The sequence below is a fragment of the Bubalus bubalis genome, chromosome 6 (genome assembly GCF_019923935.1).
Source record: "Bubalus bubalis isolate 160015118507 breed Murrah chromosome 6, NDDB_SH_1, whole genome shotgun sequence".
NCBI classification, from domain to species: domain Eukaryota; kingdom Metazoa; phylum Chordata; class Mammalia; order Artiodactyla; family Bovidae; genus Bubalus; species Bubalus bubalis.
In genome coordinates, this window is record NC_059162.1 from 62816888 (window position 1) to 62834691 (window position 17804).

Genomic DNA, 17804 nt, shown 5'->3' on the forward strand with positions numbered 1-17804 from the left:
GTATCTAGGATATTCAACTTAAAAGGAGTAAAATTAAAGCTTTGATGTATATATAACAAAAAAGTATAGAAAATTTCCAAGAGCAAATTTATCACTAACTTGCAAGTTACCATTAACATCTGTTACAGGGAAACAATAGAGGAAAGAATGATATTTAAAGAAAAAGTCAGAAATCAGTCAGTTTAAAAAAGTATCATTTTTAATAACTATGTCCAAGAAGCTCTGTCCATTTAAACTGGCACATACATTGGACTGACTCATGAATTTCCTGTTTCATATGCTATTATATCTCTTATATTTCCATCTGTCTGCCCATCATCCAACCTTCATCCAGTCATCCATCTATCCCAACAAGATATTTACACATCATTTATTTTTTTCCATTCATTCATAGACCCTACTGGTTTGGGTACCTGCTACATGACAAGTACCATTACTAGTGATAGAAAGACATAGACAACAGAGACCATTCCCTCAAGGAGCTTAGAGTTCAGTTGAAGAGAAAGTATATCAATACAACACAATGTGATAGATACTAGGATAGCACTAACCAGTGAGAATAGAAGGGCTTCTAAATCAGACTAGTGGGTCTGGGTAGACTAACATCAGAGCTGAATTTTAAAAGATAAATAAGAAGAAATGGGTGAAGAGGTAAGGAATTTTTGATGAAAGGCATGGTGTGTACAGAACGTGTCCTAATAATTGGTATTCTTTTATAATCACAATATAGTCATTAAATAAATTCAAAAGCTCTGAGCGATCAAGCCTCGTCACTGGCCCCAGATTGAATTCTTCTCCTCCGGAGGCCAAGAATCCCAGCTTCTTTTGTGGTTCAGCAGCAACTTTTCATCTTGGGGGCTCTTCCAAGATTCTTCAGGACAAGGTAAGGATGCTTGGAACTCTAGTTCTTTGTTCTCCCAGAGAACATGTTTTATGCTGTACTTTACTAACTTACAGTGTGCTTATGTGAATGAATAACATGCCCTGTGTGAAGCAAGTAAAGAGCCATGCTCTATGGTTTCATGGAGACCTCATATGGCTTATGGCAGAAACCCTGTCCGGGCTTTATACCGACCTGAGAATGGACTTCCCTGGTGGCTCAGACAGTAAAGTGTCTGCCTACAATGTGGGACACCTGGGTTCAATCCCTGGATCAGGAAGATCTCCTGGAGAAGGAAATGGCAACCCACTCCAGTATTCTTGCCTGGAATATCCCATGGAGAGAGGAGCCTGGTAGGCTACAGTCCATGGGGTCACAAAGAGTCGGGCACTACCGAGCGACTTCACTTTCACTTTGCTTTCACACATATGGGACATAATGACTCAGTTAACAATTACCTGGGGACACAATAGAATTTAGTGGTTACATGTGCTGTCTCTTGGGCTTCCCTCATAGCTTAGTTGGTAAAGAATACACCTGCAATGTAGGAGACCCCAGTTCAATTCCTGGGTTGGGAAGATCCCCTGGAGAAGGGATAGGCTACAGACTCCAGTATGTTCTATTAAGGTATTACACATATGTGGTCTAGAAGATGGTGGAGGAATAGGATGAGGAGACCAGTTTCTCCCCCACAAATTCATCAAAAGAACATTTAAAGGCTGAATAAATTCCACAAAACAACTTCTGAAGGTGGCAGAGGACATCAGGCACTCAGAAAAGCAGCCCATTGTCTTCGAAAGGAGGTAGGAAAAAATATAAAAGACAAAAAAGAGACAAAAGAGGTAGGGACGGAGCTCCGTCCCGGGAAGGGAGTCTTAAAAAGAGAGAAGTTTTCAAACACCAGGAAACACTCTCACTGACGAGTCTGTGCTGAGCCTTGGAAGCACAGAAGGTAACATAACAGGGAGGAAAAATAAATAAATAATTAAAACCCACAGATTAGGAGGCCAACGGTAACTCCCCCAGTGGAGAAGCAGCACAGATGCCTGCATCTGCCACTAGTAAGCATGGGCTGGGCAAGAAGGCTCCAGCTGCATTGCTTAGATTAAGGATCCAGCCTGAATGCCCCCGAGGGCAATCCGAACGAACAAACTTGGGCTAGCACACCAGACTGTGGAATAGCTACCACGTGAAAAGCCCTAAGACACCACCAGGACCGTGCACCTAACAAAGGACTGAACAGAATTAGCCAGCTGCAGACCCATCCCCCCACCCTGGTGACAGGCAGCCAGAGCTGCAAGGGGGCAATTGCAGCCCCAGAGAGACATTATCTACCAAACTGCAAGAAGCTAACTAAGACTTCCTGGGGTTCTGGACAGTCATCATTCACCTGAGAAGGTGCACCGGTTGTACACCCAGAAAACTGAGCAGCAGGGACAGGAGAGGCGATAAGTTGCAGCGACCACGCTCGCCAACCACCTCATCACCTGAGCTGCTTGGACCTGGGAAGGGCACAAAACCCAGGCCTAACGGAGTCTACGCCTCTGACGACTACCAGAGTGCCTGAACCTGAGCGGCTTAGACTTGGGAGGTGCATGCAGCCCAGGCCGGCCTTGGACGGTTTCCGGTGGAGCAACCTAGAGTCTGAGCAGTGTGGGCAGGTAGGGCACACGTGCCATGAGCGAGGGCAGGCCCATTGTGGCTGAGACACTGCGAGCACATGCCAGTGTTATTTGTTTGCAGCATCCCTCCCTCCCCACAGTGCAACTGAACAAGTGAGCCTAAAAAAAAAGTGTCCGCCACCTCCCCCCTTGTGTCAGGGTGGAAATCAGACACTGAAGAGACCAGCAACCAGAAGAAGCTAAAACAGAGAGAACTGCCTTGGAAGTGACAGGCGCAATAGATTAAAACCCTGTAGTTAGTATTGACTACATAGGAAGGGGCCTATAGATCTTGAGAAATATAAGCCGGACCAAGGAACTCTCCGAAAATGAACTGACCCCACACTGCTCACAACAACACCAGAGAAAGTCTTAGATATATTTTTACTATTTTTACTATCATTCTTTTTTTTCTTTTAACTTTTTAAAATTTTTAAGTCCTCTATTACTCCTATAATTTTCATTTTTATAACCTACTATTACTTTTCCAAAAAAAGACCCTATTTTTTAAAGCAAACTTCATATATATATATATAAAAAATAATTTTTGTAACTTTGATTTTTTTTTTCTTCTTCTTCTTTTCTTTAATATTGTATTTTTGAAAATCCAACCTCTACTCTAGAGTTTTAATCTTTGCTTTTTGGTATTTGTTATCAATTTTGTACCTATAAGAACCCAATCTTCAGTATCCATTTTTATTGGCTCGACTGCTCTCTCCTCCTTTGGACTCTCCTTTTTCTCCATCAGGTCACCTCTGTCTCCTCCCTCCCCCTTCTCTTCTCTACCCAACTCTCTGAATCTCTGTGTATTCCAGATGGTGGAGGACACTTAGGGAACTGATTACTGGCTGGATCTGTCTCTCTCCTTTTCATTCCCCCTTTAATCCTCCTGGCCACCTCTGTCTCCTTCCTCCCTCTTCTCTTCTGTGTATAACTCCATGAACATCTCTGAGTGGTCCAGACTGTGGAGCGCACATAAGGAAGTGATTACTGGCTAGTTTTCTCTCTCCTCTTTTGATTCCACCTCATCTCATTCGAGTCAACTCTAACTCCCTCCTCCCTCTTCTCTTCTCCATGTAACTCTGTGAACCTCTCTGGGTGTCCCTCACTGTGGAGAAACTTTTCATCTTTAACCTAGATGTTTTATCAACGGTGCTGTATAGAAGGAGAAGTCTTGAGACTACTGTAAAAATAAGACTGAAAACCAGAAGCAGGAGGCTTAAGTCCAAATCCTGAGAACATCAGAGAACTCCTGACTCCAGGGAACATTAATCGATAGGAGCTCATCAAACGCCTCCATACCTATGCTGAATCCAAGCACCTCCCAAGGGCCAACAAGTTCCAGAGTAAAACATACCACAAAAATTCTCCAGCAACACAGGAACACAGCCCTGAGCTTCAATATACAGGCTGCCCAAAGTTACTCCAAACTCACTGACATCTCATAACTCATTACTGGACACTTCATTGCACTCCAGAGAGAAGAAATCCAGCTCCACCCAGCAGAACACCAACACAAGCTTCCCTAACCAAGAAACCTTGACAAGCCACCGATACAACCCCACCCAAAGCAAGGAAACTCCACAATAAAGAGAACTCCACAAACTGCCAGAATACAGAAAGGACACCCCAAACGCAGCAATATAAACAAGATGAAGAGACAGAGGGATACCCAGCAGGTAAAGGAACAGGATAAATGCCCACCAAACCAAACAAAAGAGGAAGAGATAGGGAATCTACCTGATAGAGAATTCCAAATAATGATAGTGAAAATGATCCAAAATCTTGAAATAAAAATGGAATCACAGATAAATAGCCTGGAGACAAGGATTGAGAAGATGCAAGAAAGGTTTAACAAGGACCTAGAAGAAATAAAAAAGAGTCAATATATAATGAATAATGCAATATATGAGATCAAAAACACTATGGAGGCAACAAATAGTAGAATAATGGAGGCAGAAGATAGGATTAGTGAAGTAGAAGATAGAATGGTAGAAATAAATGAATCAGAGAGGAAAAAAGAAAAACGAATTAAAAGAAATGAGGACAGTCTCAGAGACCTCCAGGACAATATTAAATGCTCCAACATTCGCATCATAGGAGTCCCAGAAGAAGACAAAAATAAAGACCATGAGAAAATACTTGAGGAGATAATAGTTGAAAACTTCCTAAAATGGGGAAGGAAATAATCACCCAAGTCCAAGAAACCCAGAGAGTCCCAAATAGGATAAACCCAAGGCGAAACACCCAAAGACACATATTAATCAAAATAACAAAGGTCAAACACAAAGAACAAATGTTAAAAGCAGCAAGAGAAAAACAACAAATAACATACAAGGGGATTCCCATAAGGATAACAGCTGATCTTTCAATAGAAACTCTTCAGGCCAGGAGGGAAAGGCAAGACATACTTAAAGTGATGAAAGAAATTAACCCACAGCCCAGATTACTGTACCCAACAAGGATCTCATTCAAATATGAAGAAGAAATCAAAAGCTTTACAGACAAGCAAAAGTTGAGAGAATTCAGCACCACCAAACCAGCTCTCCAACAAATGCTAAAGGATATTCTCTAGACAGGAAACACAAAAAGGGTGTATAAACTCGAACCCAAAACAATAAAGTAAATGGCAACAGGATCATACTTATCCATAATTACCTTAAACATAAATGGGTGAATGCCCCAACCAAAAGACAAAGACTGGCTGAATGGATACAAAAACAAGACCCCTATATATGTTGTCTACAAGAGACCCACCTCAAAACAAGGGACACATGCAGACTGACAGTGAAGGGCTGGAAAAAGATTTTCCATGCAAATAGAGACCTAAAGAAAGCAGAAGTAGCAATACTCATATCAGATAAAATAGACTTTAAAACAAAGGCTGTGAAAAGAGATAAAGAAGGACACTACATAATGATCAAAGGATCAATCTAAGAAGAAGACATAACAATTATAAATATATATGTACCCAACATAGGAGCACAGCAACATGTAAGACAAATGCTAATAAGTATGAAAGGGGAAATTAACAATAACACAGTAATAGTGGGAGACTTTAATACCCCACTCAGACCTATGGATAGATCAACTAAACAGAAAATTAACAAAGAAACACAAACTTTAAATGATACAATAGACCAGTTAGATCTAATTGATATCTATAGGACATTTCACCCCAAAACAATGAATTTCACCTTTTTCTCAAGCACACACGGAACCTTCTCCAGGATAGATCACATCCTGGGCCATATATCTAGCCTTAGTAAGTTCAAAAAAATTGAAATCATTCCAAGCATCTTTTCTGACCCTAATGCAGTAAGATTAGATCTCAATTATAGGAGAAAAACTATTAAAAATTCCAACATATGGAGGCTGAACAACATGTTGCTGAATAACCAACAAATCACAGAAGAAATAAAAAAAAAGAAATCAAAATATGCATAGAAACAAATGAAAATGAAAATACAACAACCCAAAACCTGTGGGACACTGTAAAAGCAGTCCTAAGGGGAAAGTTCATAGCAATACAGCATACCTCAAGAAACAAGAAAAAAGTCAAATAAATAACCTAACTCTACAACTAAAGCAACTAGAAAAGGAAGAAATGAAGAACCCCAGAGTTAGTAGAAGGAAAGAAATCTTAAAAATTAGGGCAGAAATAAATGCAAAAGAAACAAAAGAGACCATAGCAAAAATCAACAAAGCCAAAAGCTGGTTTTTGAGAGGATAAATAAAATTGACAAACCATTAGCCAGACTCATCAAGAAACAAAGGGAGAAAAATCAAATCAATAAAATTAGAAATGAAAATGGAGAGATCACAACAGAAAACACAGAAATACAAAGGATCATAAGAGACTACTATCAGCAATTATATGCCAATAAAATGGACAACGTGGAAGAAATGGACAAATACTTAGAAAAGTACAACTTTCCAAAACTGAAGCGGAAGAAATAGAAAATTTTAACAGTCCCATCACTTGCGTGGAAATTGAAACTGTAATCAGAAATCTTCCAGCAAACAAAAGCTCAGGTCCAGATGGCTTCACAGCTGAATTCTACCAAAAGTTTAGAGAAGAGCTAACACCTATCCTACTCAAACTCTTCCAGAAAATTGCAGAGGAAGGCAAACGTCTAAACTCATTCTATGAGGCCACCAGCACCCTAATACCAAAACCTGACAAAGATGCCACACAAGAAAAAGAAAATTACAGGCAAATATCACTGATGGACATAGATGCAAAAATCCTTAACAAAATTCTAGCAATCAGAATCCAACAACACATTAAAAAGATCATACAGCATGACCAAGTGGGCTTTATTCCAGGAATGCAAGGATTCTTCAATATCCACAAATCAATCAATGTAAAACACCACATTAACAAATTGAAAAATGAAAGCCATATGATTATCTCAGTAGATACAGAGAATGACTTTGACAAAATTCAACATCGATTTATGATAAAAACTCTCCAGAAAGCAGGAATAGAAGGAACATACCTCAACATAATAAAAGCTATATATGACAAACCCACAGCAAACATTATCCTCAATGGTGAAAAACTGAAAGCATTTCCCCTAAAGTCAGGAACAAGACAAGGGTGCCCACTTTCACCACTACTATTCAACATAGTTCTGGAAGTTTTGGCCACAGCAATCAGAGCAGAAAAAGAAATAAAAAGAATCCAAACTGGAAAAGAAGAAGTAAAACTCTCACTGTTTGCAGATGACATGATCCTCTATATAGAAAACCCTAAAGACTCCACCAGAAAATTACTAGAGCTAATCAATGAATATAGTAAAGTTGCAGGATATAAAGTCAACACACAGAAATCCCTTGCTTTCCTATACACTAATAATGAGAAAATAGAAAGAGAAATTAAGGAAACAATTCCATTCACCATCGCAACGAAAAGAATAAAATACTTAAGAATATATCTACCTAAAGAAACTAAAGACCTATATATAGAAAACTATAAAACACTGGTGAAAGAAATCAAAGAGGACACTAATAGATGGAGAAATATACCATGTTCATGGATTGGAAGAATCAATATAGTGAAAATGAGTATACTACCCAAAGCAATCTATAGATTCAATGCAATCCTTATCAAGCTACCAACGGTATTTTTCACAGAGCTAGAACAAATAATTTCACAATTTGTATGGAAATACAAAAAACCATGAATAACCAAAGCAATCTTGAGAAAGAAGAATGGAACTGGAGGAATCAACCTGCCTGACTTCAGGCTCTACTACAAAGCCACAGTCATCAAGACAGTATGGTACTGGCACAAAGACAGAAATATAGATCAATGGAACAAAATAGAAAGCCCAGAGATAAACCTACGCACCTATGGACACCTTATCTTTGACAAAGATTGCAAAAATATACAATGGAGAAAAGACAATCACTTTAACAAGTGGTGCTGGGAAAACTGGTCAACCACTTGTAAAAGAATGAAACTAGAAGAGATAAGAAAGCCTTCTTCAGCAATCAATGCAAAGAAATAGAGGAAAACAACAGAGTGGAAAAGACTAGTGATCGCTTCAAGAAAATTAGAGATACCAAGGGAACATTTCATGCAAATATGGGCTGGATAAAGGACAGAAATGGTATGCTAAGAAGAGGTGGCAAGAATACACATCAATACACATCAAGAACTGTACAAAAAAGAGCTTCATGACCAAGATAATCACGATGGTGTGATCACTCACCTAGAGCCAGACATCCTGGAATGTGAAGTCAAGTGGGCCTTAGAAAGCATCTCTTTAACGAGTGGTGCTGGGAAAACTGGTCAACCACTTGTAAAAGAATGAAACTAGAACACTTTCTAACACCATACACAAAAATAAACTCAAAATGGATTAAAGATCTAAACATAAGACCAGAAACTATAAAACTCTTAGAGGAGAACATAGGCAAAACACTCTCCAACATACATCACAGCAGGATCCTCTATGACCCACCTCCCTGAATATTGGAAATAAAAGCAAAAATAAACAAATGAGATCTAATTAAAATTAAAAGCTTCTGCACAACAAAAGAAACTATAAGCAAGGTGAAAAGACAGCCTTCAGAATGGGAGAAAATAATAGCAAATGAAGCAACTGACAAACAACTAATCTCAAAAATATACAAGCAACTCCTACAGCTCAATCCCAGAAAAATAAACGACCCAATCAAAAAATGGGCCAAAGAACTAAATAGACATTTCTCCAAAGAAGACACACAGATGGCTAACAAACACATAAAAAGATGCTCAACATCACTCATTATCAGAGAAATGCAAATCAAAACCACAGTGAGGTACCATTTCAGGCCAGTCAGAATGGCTGCGATCCAAAAGTCTACAAGCAATAAATGCTGGAGAGGGTGTGGAGAAAAGGGAACACTCTTGCACTGTTGGTGGGAATGCAAACTAGTACAGCCACTATGGAGAACAGTGTGGAGATTCCTTAAAAAACTGGAAATAGAACTGCCATATGACCCAGCAATCCCACTGCTGGGCATACACACTGAGGAAACCAGAAGGGAAAGAGACACGTGTACCCCAATGTTCATCGCAGCACTGTTTATAATAGCCAGGACATGGAAGCAACCTAGATGTCCATCAGCAGATGCATGGATAAGAAAGCAGTGGTACATATACACAATGGAGTATTACTCAGCCATTAAAAAGAATACATTTGAATCAGTTCTAATGAGGTGGATGAAACTGGAGCTTATTATACAGAGTGAAGTAAGCCAGAAAGAAAAACACCAATACAGTATACTAATGCATATATATGGAATTTAGAAAGATGGTAATGACAACACTGTATGCGAGACAGCAAAAAAGACACAGATGAATTGAACAGTCTTTTGGACTCTGTGGGAGAGGGAGGGAGGTGTGATTTGGGAGAATGGCATTGAAACATGTGTAATATCATATAAGAAATGAATCGCCAGTCCAGGTTTGATGCAGGATACAGGATGCTTGGGGCTGGTGCACTGGGATGACCCAGAGGGATGGTATGGGGAGGGAGGTGGGAGGGGGGTTCAGGACTGGGAACACATGTACACCCGTGGCAGATTCATGTTGATGTATGGCATAACCAATAAAATATTTTAAAGTAATTAGCCTCCAATTAAAATTAATAAATTAAAATAATAATAATAATAAATTCTAAAAAAAAAATGTGGTCTGTTTCTTGTTAGGACTAGGATGATATATCTGCTCTGAAGTAGAAGATTCATGATTGGCAGTTAAGTTTAAGATTTCATGCTGCTTTCATTGCTAAGTTTAGTAGGGGTAACAGAGGCCAAATCTTCAAGTAGCACCAGGCAAATGGTGAAGGGAAAGGAAGATTTCAGTCTGGGAGTATAACACAGTACCTCTATCCAAAGGTATCTTTGATGTCAAACTTAAAAAGAAGTAAAATCAAAAGCTAACATTCAGAAAACTAAGATCATGGCATCCAGCCCCATCACTTCATGGCAAATAGATGGGAAAACAATGGAAACAGTGACAGACTTTATTTTTTGGGGGGCTACAAAATCACTGCAGATGGTGATTGCAGCCATGAAATTAAAAGATGTTTGCTCCTTGGAAGCAAAGTTATGACCAACTTAGGCAGCATATTAAAAAGCAGAGACATTACTTTGCCAACAAAAGTCCATCTAGTCATAACTATGGTGTTTCCAGTAGTCATGTATGGATGTGAGAGTTGAACTATAAAGAAAGCTGAGGGCTAAAGAATTGATGCTTTTGAGCTGTGGTGTTGCAGAAGACCCTTGAGAGTCCCTTGGACTGCAAGGAGATTGAACCAGTCCATCCTAAAGGAAATCAGTCCTGAATATTCATTGGAAGGACTGATGCTGAAGCTGAAACTCCAATCCTTTGACCACCTGATGCAAAGAACTGACTCATTGGAAAAGACCTTGATGCTGGGAAAGATTGAAGGTGGGAGGAGAAGGGGACAACAGAGGATAAGATGGTTGGATGGCATCACTGACTCAATCGAAATGAGGTTCAGTCAACTATGGGAGTTGGTGATGGACAGGGAGGCCTGGTATGCTGCAGTCCATGGTGTCACAAAGAGTTGGACACGACTGAGTGACTGAACTGAAGTGAACTGAACTGACCCACTCCAGTATTCTTGGGCTTCCCTTGTGGCTCAGCTGGTAAAGAATCCTCCTGCAATGTGGGAGATCTGGGTTTGATCCCTGGGTTGGGAAGATGCCCTGGAGAAGGGAAAAACTATCCACTCCAGTATTCTGGCCTGCAGAATTCCATGGACTACTGTCCATGGACTCACAGAGAGTTGGACACAACTAAGCAACTTTTATTTTCAATTTCATGCTGTCACTGAACCAGACTTCTAAATTCTGGCTCTTCTCCTTTCTAGCAGATAACTTGGGGGAAATTACTCAACATTTTTCTGACTCAATTTTCCTGCATTCAAATTGGGAATAATACATCTCTTTTTCTAAAAATTAAATTTTTATACAATTTAAAAGACTGACTTCCCATTTAAAGTTATTACAAATATTGGCTATATTCCGTGTGTTGTACAGTACATCCTTGAGCCTATCTTATGATGTATAGTTGTGTCTCCCACTCCTCCACTCCTATACCGTCCATCCCCACCAATATTAACCACTAGTTTGTTCTCTATATCTATGTCATTTTCTTTTTTGTTGTATTCACTAGTTTGTTATATTTTTGTAAGACACATGTAAGTGATATCAAGCAGCATTTGTTTTTCTCTGTCTGTCTTATTTTATCTAGTGTAATACCTTCCAAGTTCATCTATGTTGCTGCACATGGCAAAATTTTATTCTATTTTATGGCTCAGTAGTATTCCGTTATAGATATATGCCATATCTTCTCTATCTATTCATCTGTTGATAGACACTTAGGTTGGCTTCCATAGCTTGGTAATTGTAAATAGTGCTTCTATAAACATTGACATGAATGTATCTTTTCAGATTAATAATTTTTTTCAGATATATACCCAAGAGTAGAATTGCTAGGTCATATGGTAGTTCTATTTTTAGTTTTCTGAGAAACTTTGTACTGTTTTACACATTGGCTGCACCAATTTATATTCCCACCAACAGTGTATGTGTGTGCATGCATGTTCACTTGTGTCCAACTCTTTGTGACCCCCTGGACTGTAGCCTGTGAGGTCCCTCTGTCCATGTGATTTTCCAGGCAAGAATACTGGAGTGGGTTGCCATTCCCTTCTCCAGGGGGTCTTCCTGACCCACAGATCGAACCCAAGTCTCTTGCATCTCCTGCAATGGCAGGTGGATTCTTTACCACTCGACCATGTGGGAAGCCCTTCACCAATGGTGTGTAAGAGTCCCCTCTCTTCTACATCCTTCCTAACATTTGTTGTTTGTATTCTTTTTGATGATAGCAAGAAATTTTAAATAATTTTAAAATTTGCATGGTAACACAAGATCCCATAGAGCCAAAACAATCTTGAGAAAAAAAGAAGAGAGCTGTAGGGATCCAGTCCTTGACTTCAGACTATGCTATAAAGCTATGGTAATCAAAACAGTATGATACTGGCACAAAAACAAACACAGAAGAGTGGAACATAATAGAGAATGCAGAAATAAATTCACACACTTATGGTCAATTAATCTATGACTAAAGAGGCAAGGATATACAACAGAGAAAAAATAGTTTCTTCAACAAGTGTGCTGGGAAAATTGGATAGCTACATGTAAAACAAGGAAATTATAATATTCTATAAAATCAATAAACAAACAGAACCTAACTTAAAAGATTTCACACATCAAAGGAATCCATTGACAAAAGGAACATTTAATCTACTGAATAAAAGAAGATATTTGAAAATATTATATTTCTTCTAGTAAGTATTAAATTTATTTATACATGAAACATTCATTTATATTTGGCATAAAATAATCTATGTTAGGATAATATTTTTCCTTTATTAAAATTCACTTATTGATGAGAATAGTGATGATAATAATAGCAGGTTGAAGGGATGGATAAGAGCTACCACAAACTGAAATTTACTACATTCATAATCCAAAGAGATTTTAACCTTTTCTGAAAATTAAAACTGTTCACAGCAAGGTGGAGAAGCTACTAGCACTTCAGTTAGATGCCCTGAGCTCAGATTTTGTCTGTTACTTTCCAAATCTGAAGTCATAGTCATGTTGCTTAATGCATGTGCCTCAATTTTTTTATCACTCATGGCACTACTAATGACACCAACATATTCCTTCTGGGCATCTGAGGGGATTAAATGGGATGACATATATTAATGTGACTAGCATTATGCAAAGATTTTTTTCATCATCCAAAAAAAAAAAAAAAAAAACCCTCTAAAATGCTTAGAAAATATATAATGACTAATGTAAGAATTGTGAAAAATATCTTTCTCAAAATACTTCCTACAGTTTAAGAGAGAACATATAAATATTCTCATCTGCATTCACTAGCTCTGGAAAACACTCTTGAATGTTATTGCTGACTCTGATCGGCTGCCTTTGTGTCTTTGCCAGAACTTGCTCTGGCTTGCAGCTATTCATAGAATGCCCTTGGATAATATGATAGGTGGAATTCGAATTACTCCTCCAATCATTTCAGAGGGAGTAATAATGGTAACTAAAATGGTCATCTGGAGAATAAACTAAGTGTGGGCATTTTAAATAAAATCTTTTTTGCCCATAGAATAACCCAAAAGCAGATTATATAATGCTATATGAATAAATAAGCATTAAGCGTGCTAACATAAAATGAATTTTCTGTAGATAGATACTATAGGTTTTAAAATGTCACTAATCTCAGGTGGAAAAGACATATGAAACAGCTTAAAAAACATAAATTATTAGAAAACAGATACTGCATTAGATCTTTTCTGGAATTACTTTTAATTGCAAATACTGCTTTATGATTGAGAACCCAGCCTACCAATGCATGTGCAGACTAGCTTTAAATAAATTTAGCTTGTATATCATATTGCTAATACTATTAAAATCTTTGGTCTTACAAACATCTTGACTGCTTTTTCTACACATACCAATTTCTTAATACTGTTACATCTAAGTCCAGGCTCCTAAGTCTGCCTGAAGGAGTACAAAAGTTTCATGCTACCATAGCTTTTATTTTATTAAGTTTTTTTTTTTTTTTTGCCTGCAACCTGATTTCTTCCGGGCCTGACCTAATTCCTTTGATGCCTGGGGCTTGGAGTCCTGTGCTAATCTGCATCATGGATGTGTGGAGGAAAAGTGAGACAAATGAAAGAAAAGTAAAGAGAGGAAAAAATGACACCTGAGTGAGAGTGCTCTTCAAAATCAAATAAGCATTGTGAAAGCTGGCCATTTTCTACCCCATCCTTTAAAGAGAAACCTACATTCAATGCTTAGTCTCAATACAAATCTCCCTTCCTCTCTTTAACCTTTTTTTAACACTGGCTAGTAAAATGTTCTATGATGAGAACAAAAAAAAGCAATAATGTAATGCTAATTGTTAGCATCATTGAATTCTAATGTAAGAAAAATATCTTTGCAAAATAAGTCATGTTCTAGAAGTCATAATGAAATGATACATTTTTGCTGACTTTGATATAGAGCTCCTGTAATACACTAAGCTTTGGGATGTGCTGATGTCCAGAGCTTTTTAGACCTGTCTACTAACTTACTGTTCCTCTGAGTCTCTCATTTTTTTTTTTTTCCCTTTGGGAAGCAAGTTCTTCTTACTGTTCAAATATGCATTCAACATTCTGTAGTCATTAATATCCCAAAGGCAAGGGGTATGGGGCAGATTTTCAAAGTGTCTCTGTTCACTTGATTTCAGATTACTACTACAAATCCTGGAGAAGTGGAGAAGTAAAATGTGTCCTTCCTTGGTAACAAATCACAGGTTTTCTTTTCTGTGATATTAAGAAGCTGTGATTTTTGTTTGTGTGGATTTACTGGAAAAGGGGTGTGCATGTCCATTTGTGATTTGATGAATGACGATTCACAAAGCCATCAGTACACCTGCTCCCATGAGAAGAGATATACTTTATCTAAAGCAAGAAAATGATCAGTAACAGTAATTGTTTTCAACACAGTAGCATGCCTTGGTTCAGGGATATTTTCACTTCACAGATGTTTAAAGTCACTCGGTGCTCATCCTTCAAACTTCTTATTCATTTGGCATCCAAATTCATGTTTCATAGCCATGCAGCTATCTAATGTGCCATAAAAAGAAAAATCCTCTGAATTTCAGAGCTATACTTTGGGTCTGTCCGAGCTGCCTAACTTATGCAGCTTTTGTGTCTCAGGATATATTTTCAGATTCAAAATATTTATTTTGGTCAATTTCTTAAAACCACTTATTCATCAGATATCTAGAGCTGCTAATCAATATAAATCTATGTTCTTTTGTGTTTCTCTTCAGGGTGGTGGGTGTCTTCTTTATACTCTCCTTTTATTTGTACTTGTATTTGAGTTGTAGATATACCAGTGAGCAGGAGACTGACCCTACTCTGGTGCTTAGGAGGAAAGAAAAAGAACAGAGGTTTAGAATTCAGGTAATTCAAAAATGGGAAACTAACAGAGGCATGGTCCACAATGAATAGAATCCTAGAGAGTATTAAAATCATTAGGAATGATCACCTGTGTGTGCACACACACACACTACTGGTATATTTAAACACAAGTCCACAGAAGCAGCATTTTTCACACTGATAAACATTTTTTGCAATTTAGTCTGAATGTTGTTCCTAGCAGAGCTGAGAATGCCATTTCAAAACAGCATGAGTCTCCACATCATTTCCTACTTGATTCAAAGAAATACAAAGTCATATAATGGTACAAGATGCTGCTACTTTATTTCACTGGCCCCTTCCACATAGACTAATGAACAACCAGGAGCAGAAAATTCAGCTATAATTTAGGGCCTCAAACTATGCATTATAGTTTTCCTTCAGCAGGGCTATCTAAAACAATCTCATATTTAGGGGTTTATATTGCTCAGTTTTGAAATACATTATAGTTTGAAGATTGGGCATGTAAGAGATTAATTTGCCTTTGTAAAATTGCATACCCTTAGGGGCAGTTGTATTTTATTCACAGGTGAACAGGAATTTTTTAGCAGCAAATCTATGGAGCTGACATTTTTATGCCTTCTATTTTTTTTTGTTTTTGAAGCATGAATTTAAGCCATGAATGGCAGATTCCCAATTTTAAATTGCTTATTGGACACATCTTTTGGTTTAATGTAATAATTTATGTGACTCATAAACCAACATCAGGTGTAAACTTTACATATGTATTTATATATCTATCTATCTATATATATATATATACACTTTTCTCAGAAATTTTTATTTTATAAATTACAAAATTTTTATTATCAAGTTGCATATGGGAATAATTTCTTTCTACTTTAATTAATACATATGATCCATTTCATAAAGGGTGCTACTCCCTGTTATATTGAAATAAGAAGAAACCATTAAAAATGAGCCTTGTCATCATACATCTAGGAGGGATTGCCTAAATTTTGTTATATTTTTGCAAAGATAAATAATTATGGTGAGTATTGATCACACTGGCTTTGTTTAAGCTTTTCTCTGTCAAAATTCAGTTGCAAACAATTTTATTTTTATAAAATTCTGATGAGCAATAAATGGTGCTGAATTCCTCAAGCAAGCTACACTGAATGCTTATGATAATGATCACAGCAATTACAAACACAATAGATGTACATTGCCCCCAATCAGATGTGAAGTCCTGATAAAAGAGAGGCTGGGCCTCTTCCTTCTTCCTGTGTGTGTCTTGTGTAGTAGCCTCATTATTTGTAACTAATAGGTAAAAATGTATAGAGATGATTTTGTATTATACTATATAGAGAAACGGAAACCAAATCGCTTGCATTTCCACTGCTATGCTAGCCCTTTTCTCAGATGATCTTGGCAGCTTTGCTTCTCTGTAATTTTGCTAACATATCATAGATATAAAAATTGTGCACCCCAAACCTTTGGCTCCTTCCCTTCCCCTCTCTTCTCCTTCCTGCTGTTTCATTACATTTTCTTATGTGCATACCATCAAGTCCTCTTGGACACATAATAAGATTTGTGCCAGACTATGTTTCTTGGCTTTAATGGTTAGTTAGCTTTCCAGAATATACATGCTGCTTTATACATGCTTTTATTACTGACATCATAAGAATGCATCTCTCCTATGTTTACAATTGGGTGTTCACCCTTAAATAAAAGCAATGAGATCAGGTTGTTTAAGAGAATCTTTGAAAAGCAGAATAAAAACAGCTGTTATCTGCTTGAGCCATTTCATTTTCTTTCATGATCTGAATGATAATGATGTGTAGCAGTGGGCAGTCTCCAGCTCTCATTATACACCATACATCAGAGCCTCTTTCAGGTTGGAATTGGGTCTCTGAGTTCCAACAGGATCGTTTCAACCTCACTTCTAACAGGTGTTGGTGTTTGCAGGAGGGGTGAGGGGAGGATAAAACACCTTTGCTTGTTCCCCACTGACCTTCGGATTCAGGAGGCTGGTTTTCATTGTCAACGTGGGTTTGAAAGTCAAACCAGGTCCTTTCTGAAATCTCTCTCACTAGGAATGAATTACAAATATTTCCACATGTCAAACAAATGAACAATAGGGTGGTCCTTATTAATCAAAGCTCTCTTAAACTAAGTACAGATGGTAGCAATGAACTCCCTTCCATGAAGATTTCTTGAAACAGGAGGAAAACACATCTCACAGACGTGCACATTTCTTTAAGTGACACCAGGCAAGGCTTAAGGAGTTTACATGAAATGCAACCAAAAACAAACACAGCAAAACAGTAATAAATAAATAAAAATTTAAAAATTCCAGTGTTTGGATCTCAACAATCCAAAGCAGAAGGTTGATTGAGCGTATTTTCATTTACATGGCCCTCATCACAAGCCATTTCTGAAGATTCCATGACATTTGCTTAGAGACTGACAAGCTTAAATTGGTTTTTACCTCGAGAGCCCCCTTTTCATATCACAGATGTTGCTGATTGGGGAGCAGAGTCCTGCATTCCCCAAAGTCAGTGATTTTCAGGCTCTGGTGGCATCTACCACAGACAGTGTAACTCCTCTCAGACAACGATGTCGTTTGTTATTTTTAATTAATGGAAAAGCATCGGTATAAATGGTTGAAATTGCATTGTATTCCAAACCTGAGAGTGAGGAGAGTCAGAGAAGCAGTTCTATTTAAAGATCAGGCCAGAGGCTGGACCTTGGGCTGTG